At 52.8% G+C, this 25,595-nt stretch overlaps 1 long non-coding RNA gene across 2 annotated transcripts in view; it reads left to right on the forward strand.

The window, feature by feature from the left end:
* LOC143432643 (uncharacterized) overlaps window positions 1-25,595 on the forward strand; it is a 100,302-nt gene that overhangs the window by 69,289 nt on the left and 5,418 nt on the right. The window contains exon 4 of one of the 2 annotated variants that reach the window (XR_013103053.1): window positions 1,809-2,106. The exons of the other annotated variant lie outside the window; for it this stretch is intronic. This is a non-coding gene — a long non-coding RNA (uncharacterized LOC143432643). Of the gene's footprint in view, window positions 1-1,808; window positions 2,107-25,595 lie in introns of those variants that run through there. 2 annotated transcript variants of the gene reach the window in all.

The raw sequence follows: 25,595 nt of genomic DNA on the forward strand, positions 1-25,595 counted from the left end.
TTAATTCGTGCCTACCTCCTTCGATTCTCCCCGCGATTCCGTGGTACAAAGGCAGGCGTTATTCCGACCGGGCAAGATCGTCCATGAAGCTGCCGCTCCATTCTAACCATTCCATGCCACAGGAATGTCAATACTACCCTCCCGTGCAATCGTCACCCCCCTCCCCCGCCTCTCTGCCCACCCCCCATCACTGCTCGCATTGACGTATCCGTTCTCGTCGAAGTCATCCGGAACCGCTCAACCTGACCCCTTTCTTCCCGAACCGCCCGGCCAGAAAACCCGGGAACGCCAGCAGGATACCGGCCGCCTCGATAACCCCAAGTACCTCCTCGCGATGCAAGGACAATTCCTGCCGATAGAGGGAGAGTCGATGACACGAAATCGCGAGTACTTGTCCATTGTTTTCGCAAGAGGAAAGGACAAGGAGAGCCAGTCACGGGGGTTGGAACCACCACCGCCGTCGTCGTCGTCGTCGTCGCCGCCGCCGCCGCCACCGCCGCCATCGCCGCCACCCACCGCGTGTCTTTATCGGGCCTCGGTATCGGTTACGCATTCCCAGATACCGCTGGAAGGGGCGAGAAACGCGGAAACGAAAAAGGGAGGAAAGAAAGAAACGGAGGAGGAAAAGACGAATGGGTGGTGAATACGCGGGAGAGAGAGAGAGGGAAAAAAGAAGCGGAGAGAAAAGGGAGGGAAGAGTCGCGCGGTAGGCCGACTTTTTAATATCCAGGGATGATCTGTAGCTGCGGGATGCTGCGTCAGCCGCTGTCATTGTTATATGCCCGGACCTCTTCAGCACAATGACAATTTCTCTGGTTTTATTCTCCGCTAGGCACTGCCTTTTTCCCGCCCGTTTCCGTCTCGCGTATTACCGTGCCCTCCTACTCCCCCTCCGGCCACCCCCGCGCTGCTCGTTGCTCCTCACCGTTTTCCGCCTAGCCTCCGCCTCCCTACGCTCCTCTTTTTTTCTTCCTCGTTTCAACCCAGCTGCAAAGAGAGAGAGAGAGAGAGAGAGAGAGAGCACCCCGCTCGTTTTCTAGTCGGTCTCAGCCACCGGCTTCGCTTGGGTATCGTTTGTCTACGCCGCGCCTCCGTCCGTCCGACCAACCGTTCGTCGTGTCCATCCGTCGACGGTTAACGCTTCCAGTTCCCGTCGTTTCGACGTTCAGCCGGCTTTTTTGTCCATGACAATTGCTCGGAAAGTGGTCTCCTCTTTTTTTCCGGCAACCTCGCTTGCCAGCCTGGCGAGCGAACCCCGCGACGGTCCCATCGGTGAACCGGCGGGCGACGCGCGCGCAAATCGGGAGGAGCCAGAACACGTTGGCGTCTACCGCGAGACGATCAGAAAAGAGGATGACAGCCAGGGGGTACCAGGAGAAGCAAACGGCGCGCGGTCCCCGAAGGTCTCGGAAAAACGAATATAGATACCGCTCAGGAGAGAGCGCAGCCTGCACCGTGGGGTAAACACCGTGTGGGCTGTCGTTCGCGGAACTACGGAAGAAAGATGAAGGTATAAAGGAGAGGTAGGCAGCGGCGTAGACAGGGTCGCCTGGTAGAAAAAAGGAAAAGAGAAGAGAGAAGGAAACGGCGCGGCGATCGCCTTTCGTGGCGCTCGGCTGGAAGTCATAACGGAGATAGACGCGCATCGGAGCAATCCCTCATGCAGTCTATACACCGGTAGTCACGTACGTGTTCCCGGCGATGCGTGTATTTGTTTGTATGGCACGGCCACCGGTTCCAACCCCCTGGGACCGGGTAATAGATTTATTGGACACCCGGTACATGGGATATAGATATGGATGTTATAGGCGCTCGAGTTAGAGATACAACCCCCACCGCCTAGTCGGCAGCCACTGCCACCACCACCACCATCGCCACCACCGACATCGCCACCACCGCCGCTACCACCACCCTTGGCAAATACGAATGGCACATCTAACTTTATGAAATGTACACCCCGCTCGCTCTTTCGTGGCTCCCTCTCCCATTTTTTTTTCCTTTCTTCCACTGTTCGTCTTCGTTCACCTTGGCCCCCTTCCGAAAGTTTACGGAGTGGGGTGATTTCGAAAAGAATAATAGAGTCGTCGCGCATGCACTGTGATTTAATTTACGAGCGGCAGAGTGGGGTGATGAACGGAGGGTGTGAAAGACACACGGTCGACGTCTCGGCTAAACGTTCCGCCGTAGCCGCCACGGTTCGTTTCGGAAATTAGAAACATTATCTCTCTTTCTCATCTGTCGTATCGCGTTCTTCTCGCGAGCAACTACGCGGGCGTAGCTTTACGAGAGCGTAGCTGGCGCATGCCGCATAATAGCGTCGCGTTGTAATCAAATATGAATCTTCGTTACGCTGCGAATCTACCGCTTTTAATCAAACATTCAGCGAAACGTACTCGATTTAGCAGGCCAAATGGGTAACGGTATCTCGCGTAATAATTATGAGATCTCCGGCAGCATCTAGTTTCATCGGTAGCTTTGTATCTCTTAAGACATTGTAGTCGCCGAGACCTTCATCCTTTCACCCTTTCATCCCTTGCAAGCTTGTCGACCATGAAATTACACGCTCACGAAAAAGGTAAGCTTCAGCGGTGGAAATATTCCGACCGTTCCACCACCACCACCATCGTCCCCCCAGCCCTTTCGTGTACGCACACCCGCACGTTAGCGCAGAAACTTAGCTCCGAGTCGGCTCTTATTTACCTAGAACCGGTCACCAATACGATCCCACTACCGTTACCATACGTACACGCGTGCACATGTGTGTGAAGTCGCGAGGAACGGGTAGGAGGAGAGAGTGGTCTGTTGAAAGGGCTGGTTTTGATTAGCTCTGTAGACAATACCCACTCTCTGATACCGCTGTGATTCTCTCTCTCTCTCTCTCTTAGCCCCAACTCCACCTACCGTGGCACCCTCAACCCTCGACCCACCCCCTCATCACCCACTGGCTCTCCTCGGCTTCGCCTTCGCCGCAGCGAACGCAGCAGCCACTTTGTACGCCGACTGTTTTGTGTCCGACGAACAATGGGCCTGCACCACTGACAGTGCACCACCACCAGCGCACCTATCATCATCGTTCTATGCGCCATTGCCAGGCTAGTTTCTCACTAACACTGATAAACCGCGGGGCGGCCTGCTCCTCCTCCGCCACCGCCGCCGCGGTATTAAATAGCGCGCGTGGCAGACGCGTGTATCGAGATAACTTTATCGTACTCCCTTTAAGTAACGACATTTAGAGAGAACCACCGTGTCCCATGCCAGAGTTCTTAAGCTCGTTGTCTACCACTAGTTGCGCGGCTCCGCCGAGACCGCCCCGTGTCATCCCCGGACCACTGATTTTCGATATCTAACCCGCGCACCTGATCTACTCGCGCCGCATCGAACCAACCGAGTCGCACGCTCGCCAAACAAAACCGATTGTTCGTCGAGAAAAGGGTGCTCGCGGTGGACCAACCCTCCGTCTCGTCCCTCGAAGAATCGATAAGTTTCGACATCGAATAAAAGTCGTTAAACGTCGGTCTCCCGTTGAAAGTTTAAAGGTTCGATTTCGCGCGGCACCTCGGCTTGGCATCGCGTATATTTTTAATGACCTTCCCCATACGACGAAGTTCCGTGTCCGCACGCGCACCGTCCGCTCCCAGGCTCGAAACGAACGAGGCACGCTCGTCGCCGGATGAAAGGATGGCTTTACTCTTCGATATTTAATCCCGCAAAATGGCGCGCGCGCGATCTTATCCGGTCGCTGGCGTCGCGGGTAGAGGCGACGGCAACCGTTACGCGATATTCCATTAACGAGAGGTGCAACTTGTAACTCGATGAATAGCATAGTTAATAAATGACGCGGGTGATGGCGAGCATAGTTGACGAGTCGTACCGTTAATGCCTCGTTATGTATATTAAACTAGTTTGAGAACTATTTTGCTCGCGGTGCCCGAAACTAGTTGTCCGCAAACTATCGATAAGCCACGAAACGGGTTTCCGTTGGTTACTCTTTCCAGGTTACGCGTCCTATCGCTCGGTTTCATTCGTACGGAAATTCATCAGCCCAGCCGCGTAACCGTCCACGCTCGTTTCTCGCCTCGACCCCTGGGTCCCTGTCGGTGGGTGGCGTCGTCTCGAGCGAGGGACGGGGGGCGCGGATATCGCTTTTGGTCTTCGAGATTTAATCGCGCGCAATGGCAGACGATCCTGTTGCGGTATTGTCACCGTTGTCGGTGCCAGACAAATCTAGGTGGCGAAGGGGTTGAGGAGGAAACTTAGTTACCCGATAGAGCACACGGGGAAATTTGTTACTCCCTGCTCGGCGGCGTGAGTGACGATGTGACATCGCGACTATCCTTGGCCTACCTCGCGAGACATCTAATTCGCTTATACATCCAGCTCCGCGAGATTATAACTCGTACGAGCGCGGCGGTGGTTCGAACAAGTTTCATCGCTTTCGCTGTAATTGAATACGGCGGACAAGTTGACGCGCGGCGGTGGAAAAGAAATATTCGGCTATGCGTCAATCGAGGAGAGTAATATCCGAAGGATAGCCTGTCCGCCATCGTTTATTCACCGTGGGAGAAAGCGGGGGGCGGTAGTGGCGCGGGTACCGTTCGACTGTTGCACATAATTGATTCCGCAGCGAACCGTGCTCAGCTCGGAAAGTTTCCCGTTCTGCGCGCGGAAATTAACACGAACTTCTGGAAAAGTTCCGGTTATCCGAAGATCACTTCGCGGGATTAAGTTTTCGCCGTTATTATTCGCGCTTGTTCGAAATCTGGCTTTTGATCGCGTCGAGTTTGCCGGGCTCGCGATACAGGCCCGATCGCGTCGAACAATCGGATCGGTGGAATTCCAATTACGCCTCTGGGCCTCGACGACGCCGCGATAGAAGAAACGGGGCCGCGTCACGGGGGTGGCAATTCCTTCGTACGCGTTTATGGCGCGAAAGATGAGATCGCCACGGGTAAAAATTAACGGCGATCAGAAAGCTATCCGCTCGTTCTCGTATGTACGTCTGGTCGTTTCGTTGTCCGATATTAGCCGATCAATTTTCATGCGATCCAGCACACTTACCGCTGTTCATTCAACGCGCATCGCAACCCCTTTCCACTCTGCTCGGGTGTAGCTCGACGCGACGATGGAACGAGCGAGAGAGGGTGAAGAGCGTCGACTGAAAAAGGCCAGGGGATTGGAAAGAGAAAACAGAAGCATCAGCCCGTGTAGCCGAGTCTCGATTGGAAATTACTCCCTTTCATCCTTTCACGGGGTGAAAGAGTAAGTAAGAAAAGCAACGCGGTCGACGCTATCCAGCTGCGCCTCGAATACATTTTTTTACTTTCCCCGTTAATGCGCGCGCCCCTTTCCTCCTGCTGCTCGTGAATTTCGTTAGATCGAACAGCCGATGGCCCGGGAGTACGCGAGCCGCGAACTTGTTGCCGATACGGATTTAATTAAAAAATGTTCAACAAACTGCGGGCCTGGTGTTCCCGTGGCGGAAACCGCGTAAATATTAGCCGGCATTCCGCGGTTAATTTCCTTGACGTGCCGCCGAGGCTGGTGGCCCGTTATTATCGCCAAAATAAGGATAAAACTCTCGCGCGACCACGAGAAGAGAAGAGCCGCCGGGCGGATAATTGCTCCGGCTAAATTAAAAATCGCGCCACCGTCGTGCCACGTTCGCGTAATGAAGAGCCGCGACGAGGCTCGCTCCGGATGGCCGGTGCGCGTCCATCTCATCGCGTGGCACTCGCGCGGTGCCCTGTGCATTCGGCTCGCTCCGAGACGAAGAATGCGTTACGCGTCGCTGCCGCGCGCGGCTGCACCCTAAACGCATCCCCTTAGCAGCGACTCGAAAAGCGTTCCGCGCGTGCCTGCGCCTCCTAAGCGAGCGCTTTATTGCGCTCGACATTCTGAACGCGCTCTTTTTTTCTTTTCCTCCTCCCCTCTTTCCACTGCCTTACGCGACCACCGTTCCACGACGAGAAAGAACGCGAACAGGTACACCGCCATGGATCGTTTACTTAGTCGATGGGTTTCGCTTATCCATCTTTCGATACGTTTACCCCGGCCTGATGGAATAAAAATATTTCCAACGATCGTCCGTGGCGTCGCGCGCACCTTTGCGAATCATGATTTCGTCCCTGGTATATCTGATCTCTCAAATTGTCTCGTATTCTCGTCTTACCCCCGTTGCGTCGTCTAGTCGAGAGACGCATATCGTACGAACAAGGCTACGATAGAGGTTTTTCCAACGATATACACGCTGGGGATGAAATACGCTTTGGGAAGACTGTATTAGAGGGTAGGCGCGCGCTGTATGTATCGGAGGGACGTTCGCGTGGAATTTTTTAATTAGCAAAAGCAAAACCCGATGCCGCAACCGGGCCGTTACGCTCTCGCCTCGATGAAGTCGTCGACACCGGGTACACGCGCGCACGGGTTCGCGTAAATCCAATCGAGAACTCGAGAGTTTCGGTGGCCCCCGAGCCGATTGTCGAGCCCTTCGATCGAACGATGCGTGGCATTTATTATTGATACGCGCGGCCGGTCGATGCGTGCCCAGAGACTGTGCCTCAAAGCGGACTTTGCGTGTTACGTGCCGATTCGGTTGGCAATTGTTGTATCTCGTGCAACGGTAGTCGACGGTAGTGGCTCGAAACGTAAAGAGAATTCACGTACGACCGTAGAGGGAACAACAGGGCGCGGGGATACGAGCGCGGTCCGTCTTTCGATGTTCCTCGAACAAACGGTTATCGTCGCCGCGTTCGATTAAGAGAGCGTTCGTATTTAAAACGAATCGTCGTCGTTCGGTATTTCCGTGTAAACGTTTCGGAGATCGGCGGGGAAAAAAGCGGTGCCGGCGAAAAGCGATGGAATTGTTGTCATTGCTCGTACGCCGGGCTGATACGAAAATGAGGCGCAAATCGTTTTATGGAATAGCCGGATGAATTTTCGGAATAGCACGATCGGGGCGGAACGCCGAAATTCCGATAGGATTACCTCCTGTGTAGATGCATTAGATTAAATCAACGGGAGTCGCCTGTGTCGATGTGTGAATATTCGATGGATCGGGTACAGGGGCTGCGATGTTCTTAAAAAAATTCATTAGCGAACGATAAATAGCAGGCGCGATGTTCGACGATCGAAAGCGTGCCCTCGTCGATGCGTACATTTCCCCTCTTTTTTTTTTTTTTTTGATGACGATGCAATTATCTTTTATCTATCCAGTACATTAGCGTGATAGAATCTGAAAAATATTCCCCTCCCCCTGGTCCGCTGGTTCGGTATTTTTGAGATACAGCATCAATCAAGTTTAGCGAGATCCGCGTAATATATCATGCACGGGGATTGTAAAAGCATAAACTTAGAAATGTCAGATCACGGGACGTTTCGCCTAGTATCTTTATCTCTCCGAAACCGCTCGACGGTGACGCGGTGCCTGTCCGTGCCTCCTACGGGGGGCGAACGAGGGGTGGCGCCACGCGTAATGGGGTTATGACAGTGTTAAAAACCTCCCTTATCCGGGTATAATGTCAGCCGCGATCGCGATAAAGCTTCCGTTGCTCGGTTAAATGACTACGACTTATCTGGAATTTGTACTGTCCCTCTGTTGCCGCCTTTTTTTACTTTATCCGGTTACCCGGTTATCGTTATCGCGCCGTTCGACTCACGGAGCGTTTCTACGCGGAGCGTAACGTCGTCCGAGGCGAAACGATCGGTCTTTCGATCGCGCGATTCTAGGCGAAAGTTGGGTTGGGAAAGTTAGCTTAACGCGCGATGAAAATGTTCTCGGTTGAATTTCGATCGCGGCCGAACAGTCGGTCGACGCGTTCTACTTTAAACGCAATCACGATGTATAAAGCAACGGCCTCCCTTGGTGCCCGCACCCCCGGTCGGTCAAAGGCTGTCGAGAGGCAATCGGTGAATGGTACGCAACGAGAGGACGCGCGTCGGCTCGTGTCGAACCGCCCGATGATCTCTGCCAGCCGGTGGTCGAAATCTTTGCCCGGCGAAAGAGCACCGTAGGAAAACAGCCGCGCGGCGTCTGCATACCGGCTGATATAACGCCGCGTAGCTCTCTCGCGACGCGAATCATTCACGCCAGGCGCGCATAAGCACGTAAGTCCATACTTGGACGCGTGCTTTCGTACGAATACGAAGTCCATAATGCGTGTGCGGTAGGGCCGCGCGCGAGTAAGCTGAGTGAGGGGTTTGTATTCACCCCTTCTACATCCGTGGCAACACTGTGATGGTCCACGGGCGCAGCGATCAATGCCACCGTCGGCCCTCTATGCTTCATCCCCACCGATGCATAGGTCTCCATGACGACAGCATCCCTACAGCCACCCCACCAGGACGGCCCGCGGACGGTTGGTGGGGTCGAAAGCCACGAAAGGGGTTACCCAGCACCCCTATCCTCGGCGCAACAAGGAATTCCTAGGGTGCGCGGGAGACGACCAGGGGATTTTGACCCTCTCCTGTCTACTCTCCTCTCCTCCACGCTGGATACCCCTTACCCCACCTTTCACCCTTGCTTCTCGACCATCTCTCGCTGTCTGCGTTCATCCCTCTCGCCTCGTCATCGTCGCGCGTCCTCTTCGCGTCACCGTATGCACCGAGGGTCAGGTGGGTCACTCCAGGTGGCTCGGCCCTGACACGATACCTTCGACACGATTTCTGGACTCGTTGATTAGATTATCGCGATCAACCTGGCGAGAATTCAACCACGGCACCCTTACGGTCACTGCGTTCCTTTCATCCTTCAGTCCCTACGATCCGAGTAGTTTCTTTTCTCGATCGACCGAGCATTTTCATTAACCGACGCTGCTCGTTGCGACCGCCAGCGCGAGGAGACGGTCTTCCGCGACTCGCGTCCGTGGCGAGAAATTAAAAAGCACCGCCAGTGGGCGTGCGAGCGGCAGGTCCTCGCTGCCTACGAGAGAGGGATGATCGACGAGATAGACGCGGGTATCAGCGAGACGAGAGGAAGAAAGAGGGCCGCCGAAAGGGCTGAAGCGGGAATCCGCGGGGCGGTGGGTGTTCGATCCGCCTCGAAATCGAGTTACGCGGACTGCTGGAGATAATGATATTTATGCGCGTCAAGTGTATGATGCGTGGTACGCCACACATGGATCGCACATATGCCTCGAACGAAGAACGAGGAGCGGGGAAAGAGAGCGAGCGTATCCGAGCGGCAAAAACGCCGGTAACTACGAAAATGTGTCGCACGCTCGCTCTCTCGTCCCGTGAGAACGCACACGCGAGCGCGCGCGCGCGCGTCCACGGAAGGCCACGGATTTTTAAAGTTCGCCGACAGTTTGATTTAAGAGCAGCATCCACCTTGGGATGCGTTACGTTGATTTACAGAGGCGACACCCAGCGTCCGTTTCATTATTTTCAATCCCGCGATTGGCGTTCGAAGGGTTTCGAACGTTCGAATTCACGCGTTCGACTTACGCTACTCGAGAGCGGCCGCAGCGGTAGCGCGCGCAAAGAGACGTAACGATAATATAAAAGAGCCACTAAAGGAACGGGAGTACGAGTCAGCTTATTTTTCTGCTATTGTTCCGGCTCCTTTATTACGCGACGCTTTGTGTCGCTCCGGTTTTTTAACACGAGTCATGTACACGCGTGGTTATTCGTATCGCGTCGCGAACCTCTCGTAGACGACCGTACGTAATCTTGACCGAAAACAACGATATTGTTACTCCCGCTTTTAATCGCGTCTCGCCCCCTTGTTTGCGGTATCTCGAAACGACAACTCGTCTCCGCTTTTCACCGCTTTTCGCGATATTAAAAGCTCGCTTCGGAAACTGCCACCCCTCTCGAGGAACGTCTCCCCGGATATTATTAAAAACTAGTCGTGGCGTCGCGAGAGGAAACTATTAGCAACGATCCGATTACTCGCACGTGTCGTAACACAGCTCCGTTTTGCAATTTCTAGCGTTCCTGGCCGCTCGTAGCGGGCCGCTGCGAGGAGGCATCGCCGCGCGAACGAAGATTAAACGTCGCGGGAGGAACGTAGCCGGCCGTTTCGCGCGAGCTACGCGGCCGCATTCTCCTGAATGAACACGCTCGGCTCGAGCGCACCTGTCGCAGCCGCGTGAACGTTCATCGCTGCATAATCCACCCTGGGACGCGTGTACCACTTCTGTCGGTTTCTTTTCTCGGATCTTCTCTCTCTCTCTCTCTCTCTCTCTCTCTATCTATCTATCTCTCTCTCTTTCTCTCTCGCACTCCCTCCGTTGGCGCTCCGGCCCTGAGGGACATTCCTGGCATGACGCGCGTAAGATCCGTCCCGACGAACGGCGAGGAGAACGAGACGACGACGACGACGACGACGGGCAGAGAGACACGGGTAGAGAAAGGCTTAGGCTGGTGAGCCACGGGGTTTCGAGCACGAAGTTTACACATTGTCATTTGGGACACGGCGCGACAGAGCTGGACGATGTGGCGGCGAGGCAGAGATGCTCGCAGCCGGTCGGAGGATGGAAGAGGAGCGACGAGCCCCCGCACGGATCGAGGCAGAGGGTAGGGGAGCCGGATGGCGCTGGAGAGAGAAAGGGAAAGGCGAAGAAGGAAAGGAGGGAGAATTTTAGAGAGGGTTAAAGGGAGAGAAAGGGACGATCGAGGGCGAGAATGGCAGAGACGGAGAAAGGGCGAGCGAGTCCTTGGTGGACCACTAGGATCCATCCCCACGTAGTTGGCGTCCTTCGTGCAGGGGTTGCACCGGTGGAAGGGATGCTCAGGGGAAGATTAGAGGGTTGGGGGTGCTGCTATAAGGCCGGCGCAAGGGGGGGAGAGCTCAGTTCGTCCAAGAGAAGCGTATCGGTCACGTCGTTGCGGCGATCGTTCACTTAGAGTCCAATGGAGCACGGGACTAGGTCTTCACACACACGACACCGTGCCTGTACCGCTCTGCGATAACAGCAAGCTTCTCCGCAACCCCCGATACACACACGCACAGAAGAACGCAAGAACTTCTTGGGACCGGCGAATTTCGACTGGGATTCGAGGTGTTTCGCGAGCACATTTCGCGGAGAGGCGGACACAGGGTGCTTGGCTGCTGCGGGAACGGTAAGTACGTCGTCGAGCTACCTTACGTAACCTTGAAACGTGCTCTTTGCTAACGGAAGGACGCACGACGACGAGAAGGCCGGGCCGCGTTACGAGTAGAGCAGCCGAGACGTCCGCGTTCGTCCACGTCGGACATGGTGAACTCGGGTTCGTCCGTATCCGTGAATAAATCGGGACGATGGAGGGAGCCCACCACGTTCGTGCGCTCAATTATCCGTTCACGGGTTAAATAATCGAGACGCGACGAGAGTTCTCGTTCATTGATCGATCGAGCTGGACCGTGGCTGTCGCTGTAAAAGACGTGCAGAGGAGAAACTCGTGGTCGAGTCGTCGAGTGCAGTGTACTCAAATCGCTCTACGCCTCCGGCGCTTTCGTCCTCGGCTTGAACCCAATTCTCGGTCGTGTATGCACTCTCCGCTCTAGCTACCGTTACCGTCTCACCCCTGTGTGCTCGCTCGTCCTTCGCCGTGCGGGATCGGACCCCGTCTGCTCCGAGGTAGAATAGTTTCCGGTGGACGCGTGCCAGCCTGTTTGATCGCCAAGTTAACGTTTATTAGAACTTCATCGGGAATCGGAACGGGGAACGGTGTTAACGATCGTGTAAACCGACGTCGTCTCGGGAGATTGATCCGCGTTCCAGTTTTTCTCGATGCGTTCAATTCTACGGCGAGAAAGTAGATTCAAACGATACACCACCTTCGCAATTAACGCGGCGTAGGCGCTTTTCGAAATACCGTACGCGTGATTTCTCGAACAAACCGAGTTAATTTTAATTGAGTTATTTGTTCGCACGCCGACCCGCCCGGCCAGAAATAGTACGCGCAGGATTAATTTATCAACAGTATCGATAACAGCCGGGAGGACGTTGATATTTGCCGTTAGATTTAGCAATAATAAGAGCTGCTAATGGGATCTAATGTATTCGATTATCAACGAGAATTGGAAAATTCGCATTGAAATTAACATTATCGTCGAGAGTGGCCATTGAAACGGCGCGCGATTAATTTTAGCTCGTCGCATTGTTTCATTTCTATCGGGCGAAAAAGAGCCAATTACAGGAACGTTTAAAACGATCGTTTCGCATTTTGCCAAGTTAACGTAACAAGTAACGATGGCGAACTTTCTCTCCCTCGCTCTTCGGTTAATTCGCGAACAATAAACGAGCGGCGTCAAGCAAATACGCATGTACGTGACTCACTTTGAAACTTTGCCTCCGGCTCAATTTAATCGGACAAAAGGAGATCTCTCTCGCCTTACCGGATAACAACCGGACGTTGAACGATCGCCGAATACACGTCGGTAGGAAGCGTGGGATTAACGCATATTATATTCGCCAGCCGCGACAGTAAGCCGTGCGAACGAGCGTTTTCATCGAATCGAATTATCCGCCTTGCGCGAACGCCGCCACGTACGTCCGACGAGAGACGCGTTCTCGCTCGGTCTCGCGGATCCGCGATATTAATATATCCAGTGGTGAACCGGGTCAAATGTCCACGATGGGGAACACGGGTCTGAAAACAAATATTTCACGCGAGCGAACCGGTACGCGTATCGGTTAACTTTCGCGCTCGAGCTCCCTACTTTACTCGCTCGCAGCGTTTTCTATTACGCGCGCGTTTCCGTATGCAACGGGTTCGCGGCCGCTCGCAGCCGAGGCGCGTGCATTTTTTCAATTTAATTCGCGCTGAAACGCGCACGCCGCCTACTTAAGAAACTTTACGTTTGTCTACTTGCCCGGACTCGATTTACATACACCAACCCCGCGTCGGTGGAAATGTACAAACTTTTCCCTCTCGTTTCTTCTTCCCCCGCTTCCTCTGCTTCCCTTTCTTCTCGCAGCCGCGCCGCTTTCGGACATCGCTTGCAAATTTCCAGGACCGCGTCTCCGTGAACGCGGGCAGCTTAACCGAAGTATCCGCTTTGTAGGGCCACGCTGAACCCGCCTTAATCCTGTTAACCTATCAACACATTCAAAGCCTTTTACGGGGCACACAAAGATATCTTCGTTCTCCAATCCCATTAGAAACCTCTCGATCCGGGAGTTTGGTGCGCGACGCTTTAAATATCGAACGCCGCGATCTTTTTCACGGGCCTTCGAGCGTTCATTTCCGAATTTCACTCGAAGTTGTCGTTCGACTCGGGATTGGATATTTCAATGGAGGACACGGCCGAGCCGCAGGAAGCTTGGCATTGGAGGAACGTTACCTTGTTAGTATTTCACCCGCTCGGTAATTAACTTCCTTGGACGACGGTAATGAAAAATCGATCTCGCCCTTTAACGCGGAACATTGCGCAACGTGGCTCAATTTTTTTTTTGTTTTTTGTCATCGCGGCTAACTCTTTTGATAATAACAATAAAACACGTTTGCCTGTCTGAGTGCGCCAAATTAATAAGGAAACGATACATTGTGTATATTCAACGATCAGAAAACTCTCTCTCTCTCTCTCTCTCTCTCTCTCTCTCTCTTTCTCTCTCGTCCTTTCTCTCTGTTTATCTTGGAGGCCCTTTTCATTGAAATTCTTTTTCGTCAGATGGAAACGCGAAGAGCTTCCTACCGTTAATTAATACTAATATGACCGTGCCTCATTAACGGTTACATTCATTAAATATTCACACCACGCAGACAGCTTGTATCCAAGCCGCATCGATTCAATCGTATTGTGAAAGAGAGGCAGAACGAGAGCTTGTCATCTGGTACCTTTCAAACCGGCGCGTTTCCCTTTGCCTCGCGTCAGGGATTCAGGGTGTATTCACAATAAAACTGACGCGGTATCTCAAGGAACGGGCCCGCGTTTCATTTCCCTCCCCGCAGTCTGCTCGTGGAACACGCGTACACCCGATGAAAATCGATTCGAATAATAGCGGGAGACGATTCGTTCTTTCGCTTTGACCGCGTATACGTTATTTAAAACTTGAAATTGCTCTATCAATTTCGTGCACCGCGCTTAGTACACTGTTCGAGGAATTTATCGAGACTCGATGTTACAAAAGAAGAGGATCCGTCTTATTGTTTGACGCGTGTACTGCTATCTCATCCGAGTGAGAGAGAGAGAAAGTTTGTCCCTCGGTCCATTAATCTCCTCTTTTTTCTCGGATATATATGTAGTAGGTATCTTCTATATAAATATATATATACGTGTACGGGTATGTATCGACCGTTCGCAAAGTTTGACCGAGTCTGAATCGGTCCTTCGGTCTGTATCTGAAAGGCTACGCGAATTCTTAGCGGAATTCCGCAAACTCCGGTCCGAAATTGTTCTCCTCGATGGGGACAAATCCGCGGCATGGAACTCGACAGCTGGCCCGCGATCGATCCCAGACGGGGGAGTAAAGTCGAAAGTTTATTTAACAACTCGGCCCGCTCCGTTCGGGCATTAAATAATATTCCAGGGGGCGTGAAATGGACAGAGCTTACCACGCCGACTCTGAATTAATGTTGTTCGCGTGGAGCTGCGGGGGGATTAATAAATATAAAGCCGCGGCCGTGTTAGCCTTTTCATTCGAATTTTCGCATTAACTTTGTCGCTTTGTACGATTCGCATTCTCTTCGGCTTACGCGGCTCTATTAAAACTATAATTTCCTCGGTTGTCTCTTCACGCGGCGAATTAATTCAGTCGCGCGCGTGTTCTCCGCGCTTTTTCATCCCCCCTCGCGCGAAACATTCCGCGCATATCGGCCCACTTTGCGTTCTCTACTTTTCCCCGTTGCTCCACTTTTGCACTTGGCTAAAGAAAAAACGGGAACGAGGTGTCTGCGGAAAGTAGGTACGAGATCAGGAGCAGATTTACGATTGATCGTCGATGCGCGCTCTCGGTTGGCCACCCCCTTCGCAGATATCAGCTATCATTCGAACGGAACCTCATTTTCCCGCGGATTTTACCGCGTATTGATTCTGTGCCGCGTCGTCATCGCCAAATGATTTGTTTTATTCGTCCTCCCTGTAATATATACCGAGGCTCCGCGATCGTAGCCAGGAATCGGCGTTTCGTACAGGACGCTTCGCACAATGGCCAGGCCGCTGACAATGGCGTCGTTAGCGATGGCCTCGGGCTGCTCTCTATCCCTCTGCCTCCGTTCCTCACCCTTTCGTTATATCACCCTCTCTCTCTCGCTCTCTCTCTCCCTATATATATAATATATATACGTATATATACATCTCTCTTCCTCTCTGTTTCTCCCACCCACAACCCCTTTCTCTCTGCTTCTCTCTCTGCATATACACATCAGAGCGTCTTGCTTCCATCCTCGCGCTCTTCCTTCATCTTCTTCTTCTTCTTCTTCTTCTCCATCAACCTTCATTTTCTTAAACTCTCTCTCTCTCTCTCTCCGTCTCCACCCTCTCTCTCTGCTTACGTTACGCCGATTCTCCGTCCCCTTCCTCGAGGCCTCCCCTATTAGCCGCGTCTTTGTCTAACCCGCGCAGCGGTGCGAAATGCAAACGTTCAGCTCCAAAGCTGACGAAGAGAAGCTTAGCGCCGGCGCTAACCGAACAACTACCGCCTTCGCCTACACTACCGACAGGGAGCACCTCCGCCAGCGATATCGTAATGATCCCTCCCCGAGCCGTGTATCGCGTCCTGAACCGCTCGAGCAACTTCTATCCCATCGGTTATTTCTTTTCCTTGCCCCTGTTTTTTTTTTTTTTTCACGCCGCGACAAGATGGGATCTCTCTTTAAGGACTTTCAAGAAAGTGTTGTCGCGCAGAATCCGATTGAAAATCAACCTTTTCGCTCTTTCGCGTAACGTAACGTAACAATTAATCATCGATTCAGTCGTGTTGTTAATTATTTCTGAGATCGTCTAGCTTTTGAATATCAAACTTGTAATTTATTCGGAGGATAGCAGTGACGTTACTTTTAAATAACACGCGAAAACAGTTGGAAATAATAGACGGTTTTTAATTTCCATTCTCGCCGTTGCCACGGTAAATCCCGCGCTAATTCGATGAAGAAAAGACAAACGGACCGGATGCAAATCCTGGCTGGCAGGGTAGCTTAGCGCCATCCGAATCTCTGCAAACCCCAAACTACCCTATCGACCGGAACTACCTCAGCCAGCGATATCGTGTAACGATCTTGCCCGCGATTCACGCTCGTATCCATTGTCGAGCCGGTAGAAAGAAAGCGTGGTGCGAAGCAGAAAAAAAAAGAAGAAAACAGGCGAAAGACACGGAAAAAAGAAAGGGAGAATTCCTGTCGTACCTTTTAACGCGAATGATAGGGGAAATCTAGAGAACGACACCGCGGCGGAGAACGGTTTCACACTTAAAAGCCATTACTACGTTGGAACTTTCGCCGGCCTCCCTTTAGTTTTTCTACCCTCGTCTTTTCTTTTTTTCTTTTCTTCGCCCCCTTTTTTCTCCTTCCCGACGCCTGGCTTTCCGACTTCTCGCCGGCTCGCCCACTTTTCGAGCCACGAATAACGACCGTGATGGACCAATCGACACGGTTTAGTTTCCGTCGCTTTGAGCACAGCCAAATACCCGCGTATACCCGAACGAAATTGTAATCGGTGCGACATCCCCCGTGCTGTGTATACACGACCGGTTTCTCGCCGAGTCTTCGTTCCTTCCTCGACGAGAGTGAATAAACACGACTCCCAAACAAATTGTCGACCAAAGTCGCCGTTTTACTCGTTGCCATTAAATTCCTTGGTAATTTGGTCAAGACAAGGAGAACGGTCAGCGGGTAGTTATCCTAGTCGGACGGGTTAATTAACCGCAGAGGTAACTCGAGGGCTTTGCAGAGGGAAAAAGGAGGTAAGCAGGGGTGGAAAAAGAGAGGGACCAGGTCGGATGGAACACTCGCGAAATGATACCGTCACACTCGAGCCACTCCGTTTGACTCGTCTGCTCCCCCGTCCTTCGCCTTTTTTCTTCTTTCCTTTTTTTTCTCTCTCTCTCTCTACTTCATAGACGATTTCGGTGTGCCAAATTTCCTAGATGAATTTCACGGCCCTTTACCCTTCGAGGTAGCCGCGTTTGATATTATTCGGGCAGGGATTTTATTTCGACGGCTCGTTGCGCGTTTCTCATGAAAATTCAACGGGACGCGCGCGCGGGACCCACCCCCATCGGTTCTGGCATTCTTTCCCATACGCCTGAAATTGATGCGACGGGCTGCGCTCTCCTTTTTTCTTCGCTAAAATTTCGGGCTGCAAAGAGTTCGCGACGCCGTTGGATACATTCGCGGACGAATATACATCGCGACGAGCGTGGCGCGATAAAGAAACTTTTTGCTTTTATTGTCTTTTGCGAACGGCGGGGGAACGCTGTAGTGCGAGCGATAGAGTCGAACGAAACGAGGCGAGTAGGAAATGTGCAAGCTCCAGCAAATTATCGCGAGGGATAACAGAGGGTGTCGTGTCGTCCGACTGCTCGGAGGGGGTGGCAAAGTTTGTCTCGGTAAGGAAAGAATCGAGGTACGAGGAGAGGATTTCGCGACGGTAACAGGATTTTCGGATTAGGGTAACACGGTCCCGGTAATTGTTTCCTTGTCCCTGTTCAATTCCGAATAGAACCCCGCGGAAAATGGTATTGGTGGAGGATCTTCTTTTCGTGAGGGGTAAAGTTGAGCAAAGTATCCCCCCAGCCGTTTCGACCATTCTTGTCGACCAATGTATTCGCCCGTATTAATTAACTCGTTCACCCTGTCCAACGATCGATTCGAGGGGCGTCGCGTATTTTTCTTAACCAACAACGGAAGCGGAGGATTTTTCGATCGACGAATGCGCGCGTGAAATCCATACGGCGGACACGGAGAACCGTGATCTTAACTATTCCGATAAAACGACGACGTCTCTGTACAATAATGCTCCTCTCGACGGAACGATTTAGCCGGAGTGTAGAGATTCCACGAGCGATTCCGCGGGCAACAAATTGTTTTCTGCACTCGTCCATGCACAACCACCCTCCCCTCTCGCCCCAGCACTGTTTCCCGCAGCGTATCGGAAAGCTCTTTGCGGTTAGTTCGGTCGCGACGTTACCCTTTTTCTCCCTTCGACTATTAACCGTTCTTCTTCGAACTCACCCCCCCGCGACCGCCGTCTGGCCGTGGTTGCCGAAAGTACCAGCGGGGTTGGCTCGCGCGCTCATTAGCCGCGTTTCAAATTGAGCGTAATCGATACTCGATCGAACGCCTCCTCTCAGACGTCTTCGTTTCGCGAGGCCAGAGGCGCGGAGGGTGGAACGACGCGGCGGCCGGGAGCAGAAGGGGCGGGCGAAAAAAAAAAAAAGGGGGACAAGGTAGTAAACGGTATTTCGAGATCGGACAAAGAAACCTCGAGGACCCTCGAGGAGTATCGGCTGGAAAAGTGGCTGTTTTACGAACACAACGGAATATCAGAAGTCGTCGCGCGGGTAGTAGCTCGCCGGATAAGAACGCGGGATGCTTGGAGGGTGGCGGCCGGCGCTGCCGATCGTGTCGCAGCGTTTCAAAGAGAGTTTCGCGGGATCAAACGGTTTCCTGGTTCTTTCTCGAAGCGAACGCGGCTCGGCTAACTGTTTCGCGGTGATCAAACGAGCATTTTATGGCGACGATCTGCGAGGGGTGAAAACTCGATAACGGGGAAACGAGCGGCGAGTATCTGCGACGCGGTACGTTCGGATACGTGTTCTCGACCGTGTGAAATTGGCTTTAACTAATCGACGACACGTGGTCTCGATAAGAATGGACGTTTAACGAGAAACATCGAAGAACGTCCCGCGAGATAGATAGTCTCAGGCAGATGGATCGCAAGAAACGCGAGCGTATCGCGATCGCGGTTTCATGCACCGTCGAACAAGGTTAAGGACGCTCGAGGAAGAATCAACCCGCGGTTTTCCCTTTATCCCGGGTTTCCCAGCGAGAGCGAGCCGCGGAAACAAAACAAGGTGCAACGCAATAAAGCAGCCGCCAGTAGCCGGAACCGGAGTTGCTCTCGTCGTACAAATGTTCGAAGGGGAAGGGGACGCGGGGGTGGTGTGGAAAAAGTTGAATAGAGAGAAAACTGGTATGTACCCGGCGTGTATAGCCTGCTTTAACCCGCAATATCGCGGTAACCGGCTCGTCCCTCGACGAGCTTTAAAAGCCAGCTGGCGATATTAAACTTAACATCGGTGATCGAATTTCGCGGCACGGAAACGAGCGTCCACGTCGAATCGATGGACGTGTGTGTACCGTCCACTTAGCGCGGTCGCGCTAAGAAAGTATAAAAATGAGAGGATCAGAGGGAAATAGAGAGCGAGAAGGGTGTGGAAGAGAAGAAGTGGCGAGGGGGGAGGGTTGGTAGGTGCTGGGGATAGTAGTACTTCGAAATCGAACAATGAAGGCTCGAGGGTCCTTCGGGAGTAGCCTCGGGGAAAGTGGCTGTTTTACGAACACAACAGAGTGCAAGACTCGTCTCGCGCGGGCACAATGTGACGACTTGAGTGGAACAAGTCGAAGAAGTGGATGTACGTTCGGCGTTCGCAGCCGGTGCGCTTTTCGAACGCGTCCTGGTCTACCTCGGATCAAGCACAATGCCCGTCCGGTCGTTATTTACCGTTATTATCGGGTATCGCGTGCGTACCAGCATTCTCCGTGGAAACTGTTACTCGCGTCTAGTCCGGATCGCTTGTTCCCGGCCGAGGGGAACATAAATTCGGCCTCGACTGACGCGTACAAATGCCGTCTCGTTTTCGAAACGGTCCACGCGCAGTTACCTCGGCGGGGTGTCGATTTTTCAACGCGAGCCCGCTGCTCCGACGCTCTTCGACCGTTCCCAGACACCGTCGAAATTGTTCAACAATTCACCACTGGCGGTCGCGCTCGCGTTCGATCGGCGACGGAGCGACAGCTCGGCGAATCCAGTTAGACGGTCGCCGTCGTGGAACCGAATTCTTGGAGTTGCTCGAACGAACCGGGCGGTAACGAGTTAACCGAGACGAACGCGGGTGAAACGCGGACTTGCCGCGCACCTGTGATCCCCCTGCGAACGCACTGGCCCCCCGACATCCATCATCTTTCCCCGTCGCGAGCACGGGTGGACCCCGGCGTCGAAAAACGGTGGCTCGCGCGGCCAGATACGCGACGTTAATTGTAAAAATTTCGAACGTAACCGCGGTATATCATCGTTTGGCTGGACAACGCGCGCTCGTTCGACCATCCTTCACCCCCTTGCTTGCTCGCCTCTGTTCCCGGTGTCCCTCTATTTTCTATCCGCCCCTCGCTTCCTCTTTCGCTCGCGCTTTTTTCATCCCGCCGCGATCGATCTTTGTCACCACCTGCGAGCAAACATCCGCACGCACGCACACGCGTGCGCGCCCCACAATGTCCGAACAGGTTTCGCCTGTGTGCCACTGGCAAACACAGGTCCCAGACAATGCAGACGCGGGACGAAGGATTCATATTTCCCGATGCACGCCGGCCAGAACGCCAACGAACAGAGAGAGAGAGAGAGAGAGAGAGGAAGAGCCGAGCTCTCCTCGCTCATCGGCGAAGATAAAGCGAAAAAAAAGACCGTGGGAGGGGTAAAAAGCGGAGGTACGGCGCGAAAGTCGCTGCGGGCTGTGAAACTTCGGAATATGGAGACGGAATACCCGATATCGAAGAGACGAGGCTCTGGCAACCGAGGAGAGGCAAAGAGAGAAGAGGAGAGAGAGAGAGAGAGAGAGAGGAGGATTCCATGGGTGGAGGAGCGTGCAAATATTTTTCCAGTCCTGGGAAAATCGAGCCTCCTCTTTCCATACCTTCGTTCTCTCGCTGCCTTACAATCTCGATATCTCTATATTTGCTTCGCCTCCTCGTTTCGTTCCTCTTCACTTTGTTCTCCCGCCTCTCTTTCAATCTCTTCCTCTCGCCCCGTTACCTTCCTTCCGCGGCCACCGTGAATTCTTTGAACGAGCAACTTTCTCGGCATCCGAGTCTCTTTAATTTCCCTCTCCCCGCAAATTCATGTCCCCCTGCCCCCTCCAACTTGCTTCACGTTTTCCTTTCCACTTCACGCGACAGGTCGCCCCTTTGAACGGGGGCGTTTACAAACGTCCTGCGAGTAAAAAAGGAAAAAAAAACGACAAAGATCCCGAAACGATCGACGATCGGAGGCGAATCGTCGCGATGCCTTCCAGATTTTCGCCGATCATTCCTGAATCACAGATGAATTCTCACGGTCCTGACTCGTGATTCTTCCGCAGAATGTTCCCCATTGTGGCCGCGTCTGCCGCGGATACGTTTCGAGACGCGCGCGCGAAAAGAATCTTTGACGCGCGATAAGCAGCTTTCCCTCCTATAATAGATCCAACGAAGCTCGAGGTATTCAAACGCGATTTGTCAGCAACGGCGTACTTAAGGCAACCGAAAGGACGACGTAGGATAATAGTTTGGCCACTTGTAATTTCCTCGGGATACCCCGAGAAATCTAGTTCCGTTGACTGTAAAGAATCGCGGAGACGGGGATCGAGGACTCGCTTGAATCGTCAGTCGCTCGGAAAGCTCATTTTAGTTCCGTATACGTACTTCCTCCGCGAGCATTTAAGGGGAAAAATGTTCAACTTTTTCACCGGGAGCGAACCTCTCGAGCTCGCTTCTGGTATACCGTTTGCTCGTGTCATCGATGCGTATACCGGTTATCAACTGCGGCGGTATCTAGCTCTCGATATCATCGAAACGTGAACGTTTTCTCGACGGTACCCAGGGAACCTAGTAAGCTCTCGAGTAACCGGAACTCTTCCCCGTACGTGATCTACGAGCGACGAAGCAGGACGCGAGGCAAAACTAACGCGAGGAGCATCGAGTCATCGTTCATCATTCGCATAATGGCGGAGGTAGTCGCGGTTCTTTCGAGCAGCTGTCGCTCGATCTACTCGACAGAAACAATATCAGGAGACGCGATTAATATCCAACCGTTCCGCGTCCCACGGGACAACGAACGGGAGCCGCGCTTATTAATTAATATTGACTTATATATCCAAGGTTTATTTTAATACGCGCCAAGACCGCTGCTAATGGAAACGTCTCGTTAACACGTATTTCCAGTTGCTCTGGCCTGGTTTCGCTTGATTAAGGACAATCTTAACCCGCATTAAAGGCAATCTTAATTTGGCCAAGATCGATACGATTCGACCGTCCCAACCCTCTTCCCGCCAGCCCCGATCGCCTGCTTCGAGCGGTAACAAAATTACATTTACCCGAAATCATCGAACATTCTCTCTCCCTCTCTCTCCCTCTCTCACACACATCGAGGCGTCTCTTTCACGAACTTCTGTCAACGCGACATCGCGTCGAGGGAAGGTTTCCGTTTCCGCAGCCCGAACGCCTGACGGTGCACGCGCGGTTAATTAAAGCCCGGGCCCCGGAGTTAATTAGCGAGACGTCGATACGCGTAATTAGCGATTATTACCGTCGAAATCTCGCGGAAAGAGAATGTCTCTCGCGGCGAGAAGGCGGCGCGGTAAATTTTAATTAATTCGATACGCGGCGTGGTTCCACGAGCCGCGCGAGTCGTTCGGCTGCGACCTCGGTCAACGTTCTCCACCCGCGCGCGCGAACGGAACGCCACCGGAAGCGGGCGAGAGCAGGACGCGGAACGGACGTCGCCTCGCCTTTCCTCGGGTTTCGTTCGATGTTAACGAGCGCAACGGCACGGAATCGCCGGTATATCCAGCCAGCCACCGTTACTCGTTCGATGGGCTACTAACGATCCATGCTCCAGACTTAATTATTTGAATCGGATCACCGATGCTTTCCCTTTCACCGGGGCTTGATCAAAAGCGATCCTCGAAATCCTTGGCCCCTTCCGCCATCTTGCCCCGATTCGCATTCATAATTGAAAAGATAATTGAAAATACCTTTGAAGAAGCATCATGTTTATCGGGTAACGAATAAACCTGGTGTTTTCAATTCTCGGCGTTCTCCTCTCTCGCTCTCTAGCGTTTCAAGGGTTGGACCGATAGATAGGTATTCCCTACGGGAAATTCGTTCGTTACCCGAAGATTAGACGATGCGATTGAACGCATATCGGATCTACTCCATTGGTCCTTCACGGTAAAACGGAACAGCGAAACTAAAACAATGGCCACCGTTTGACGACGGAATCGATAAAATCGCGATCCTTCCTTTTGATCGCGAGTCGCGTCGTCCGTTGGAGAATTGCTCGTCCACGCGAATATCTTCGGCGCAACATCGGTGCGTACGAGGGTGAAACGGAAAAAAAAGAGAGAGAAAAAAAGGAATCGAAAAGCAATTCGCATCGTCGGGGATTGATCATTTTTACGTCATTGGAGCGCGAACACGTCGAATGCGGGACACGCGAAAAATTGTGTAATTAATTTGAGGGGCGTCTGGGCAAACTCCAATCAAAGCGTGCAAATATTAGAAAGCATATCCCGGCGTAGCTCCCCCGCCTGCGCGCGACACGCTACCACCCAACCAATTACTGCCCTCGCCTGATACGACGATCGCACGCGGAGATAACAGAAATTCGAACCTGCTATTATCGCGACGTGCCAGCATTTTTCTGATCAAATCGACTCCCCCAAGAGGCGGCGTCCAGCGTTTCCAAATAAAATAATCGGCCCGAAAACGATTCGCGCGCGTTCGCTGGCAGTCCCGTCCTCGCAAGCACTGTCATCGACCGGATCTACTTTTATTCCTTCGGATTAAATATCGTTGCGTTCGAAACACTCTGCAGTAATTGAAAATGATACGAGGAGTGATAGATGAACGAGAAACGTTCGTGAAACACGCTGGACAGACCGTGTTAACATCATAGCTGCCAGTAGAATAGGACCGTTCGTACGCGTACACCGCGTCTCGTCAAAAACGGTGCGTACCGTTACGTAAAAAAAAAAAAAAAAATCCTAAACATCATCCATCGTCGCTAACGACTGTCATGTAACTTTTTCAATTTTCTCGGATCACTTGCTCTATAGCGAAACAGAATACCGCGGCGTTAAAAGGAACGTACAGAGCATACTTTGGGGATGAACTAGCGCAGCCGTTACAGTGGATAACAAGAGTAAACGGGGTAGCGATTTTCGTAGGTAGAAGTTTAATCTGCATTCGCGGAAGCGGCACGTTTATTCCGGTTGGCGTTCGCGCTTGACCATTTTCTAAAGCGCTAAAGGAAATTGTTTCCCCGTCAACGGGGAAACATTGCCGGCCGCGTAATATTACGCGTGGTCACGCTCAGCATCCCAGGAGCGTGGACGACATATTTTATTACTTATTCAGCCAGTGTGCATGTACCAGCTGCGCAAGCATCCCACGGGGCGTCGGGTCTCGCGGCGCGCACCGAGTACGTATCGATGCCGGGGTAATTTATAAATCCCGCGTCACGTTAGGAATTAACAGCACCCGAGGTGTTGAACAGTTTTTAATCTCATCAGACGCGCGGAGCTGCTGCATATTTTTCGTCCATTAACATAACTCACTTCCCTCCCCCTCTGGATTCCGTTCGAATTTATCGCGCGTTTTACGCTGCGCGAAATGCGACTGGTTACGCCCGGGGTTCGTATCGGCTCGCGAACAAATGTCAACCGTGCTCGATTTCTCGAAGACCTCCGGTATCTCGATGCTCGCCGTCGTCGTTGGAGAATATCGCAAACACCAGATTCGATAAGAACGCTCGCTACGTATTACACCCTTTATTTCGCGGTTATACACTCCCGAGCTTATACCGGCCTGACCTTTATCCGCTGCATCAGCCGGCGAATGCCGCTCTCTTCCGTTTATACGGTAGCTAAAACCTCTCGTGCCGTGGCGCTCGGAGCTTCTGGCTCGTATAACAGCGTCACCATCTCGAGCCACCCTCGAGCCAGCGGCAATCGTGTCTCCTGAAACGTCACGGAGCCACTAGCACGATGAATGACACCGAGAAAGCCGAGAGGAATATATATATATATATATATATATCTTTATATATATATACATATATATATACGTACTCGGTGCTCCTTCCATTCTCCTGATGGAAGGCCGGAACGTCGCGCGTTGCGCAGGAAGGAAGAGGAAAATACTGGGCTCTGGAGGAGGAGGAGGGTGGTGGGGTCGGTAGAGCATCGTAACTTAAATCCAGAAGTGATCATTTTAATAGGGCCAAATTAATTTCTCGCGAGAATGCGGCTGCTGGCTGGTGCACCGGCAGCAGCTACCGACTGGAAAGAGAAGGAACGTTGGCGGGGTGGGCCAGCAGCAGCAGGAGAGTGCGAAGGGATGGGCGGGGTGGTTGGCTCGGCTGGTGCGCGAGGATGGAAGGGGCGAGTTCCAGAGGGGCCGCAGCGGCAAGGAGGAGGGTTAAACCGAGGGCTCTGCCTCGTGGAACCTCGAGGTTAGCGGTTGCAGAGAGGCCGTAGGCGAGGGCGGAGGACGCGGGGCATAGATTATGAGATGGGTGACATTCTCTGACATTTTAGTAATGTCGCCACCACCTAGCCCACCTCCCCGGTGCTGGTATTTGGTACCCAAGGGGCATGCGGGCCATAGTTCGCCCTGGCGCCCGCTACAATTCGCCCGGCAAGTTTCTACGGCTAATTACCATATAGTGTCTTGCGGCTCGCAGTCGAGGACGGGTTTAA

The sequence above is a fragment of the Xylocopa sonorina genome, chromosome 1, assembly GCF_050948175.1.
Source record: "Xylocopa sonorina isolate GNS202 chromosome 1, iyXylSono1_principal, whole genome shotgun sequence".
NCBI lineage: Eukaryota > Metazoa > Arthropoda > Insecta > Hymenoptera > Apidae > Xylocopa > Xylocopa sonorina.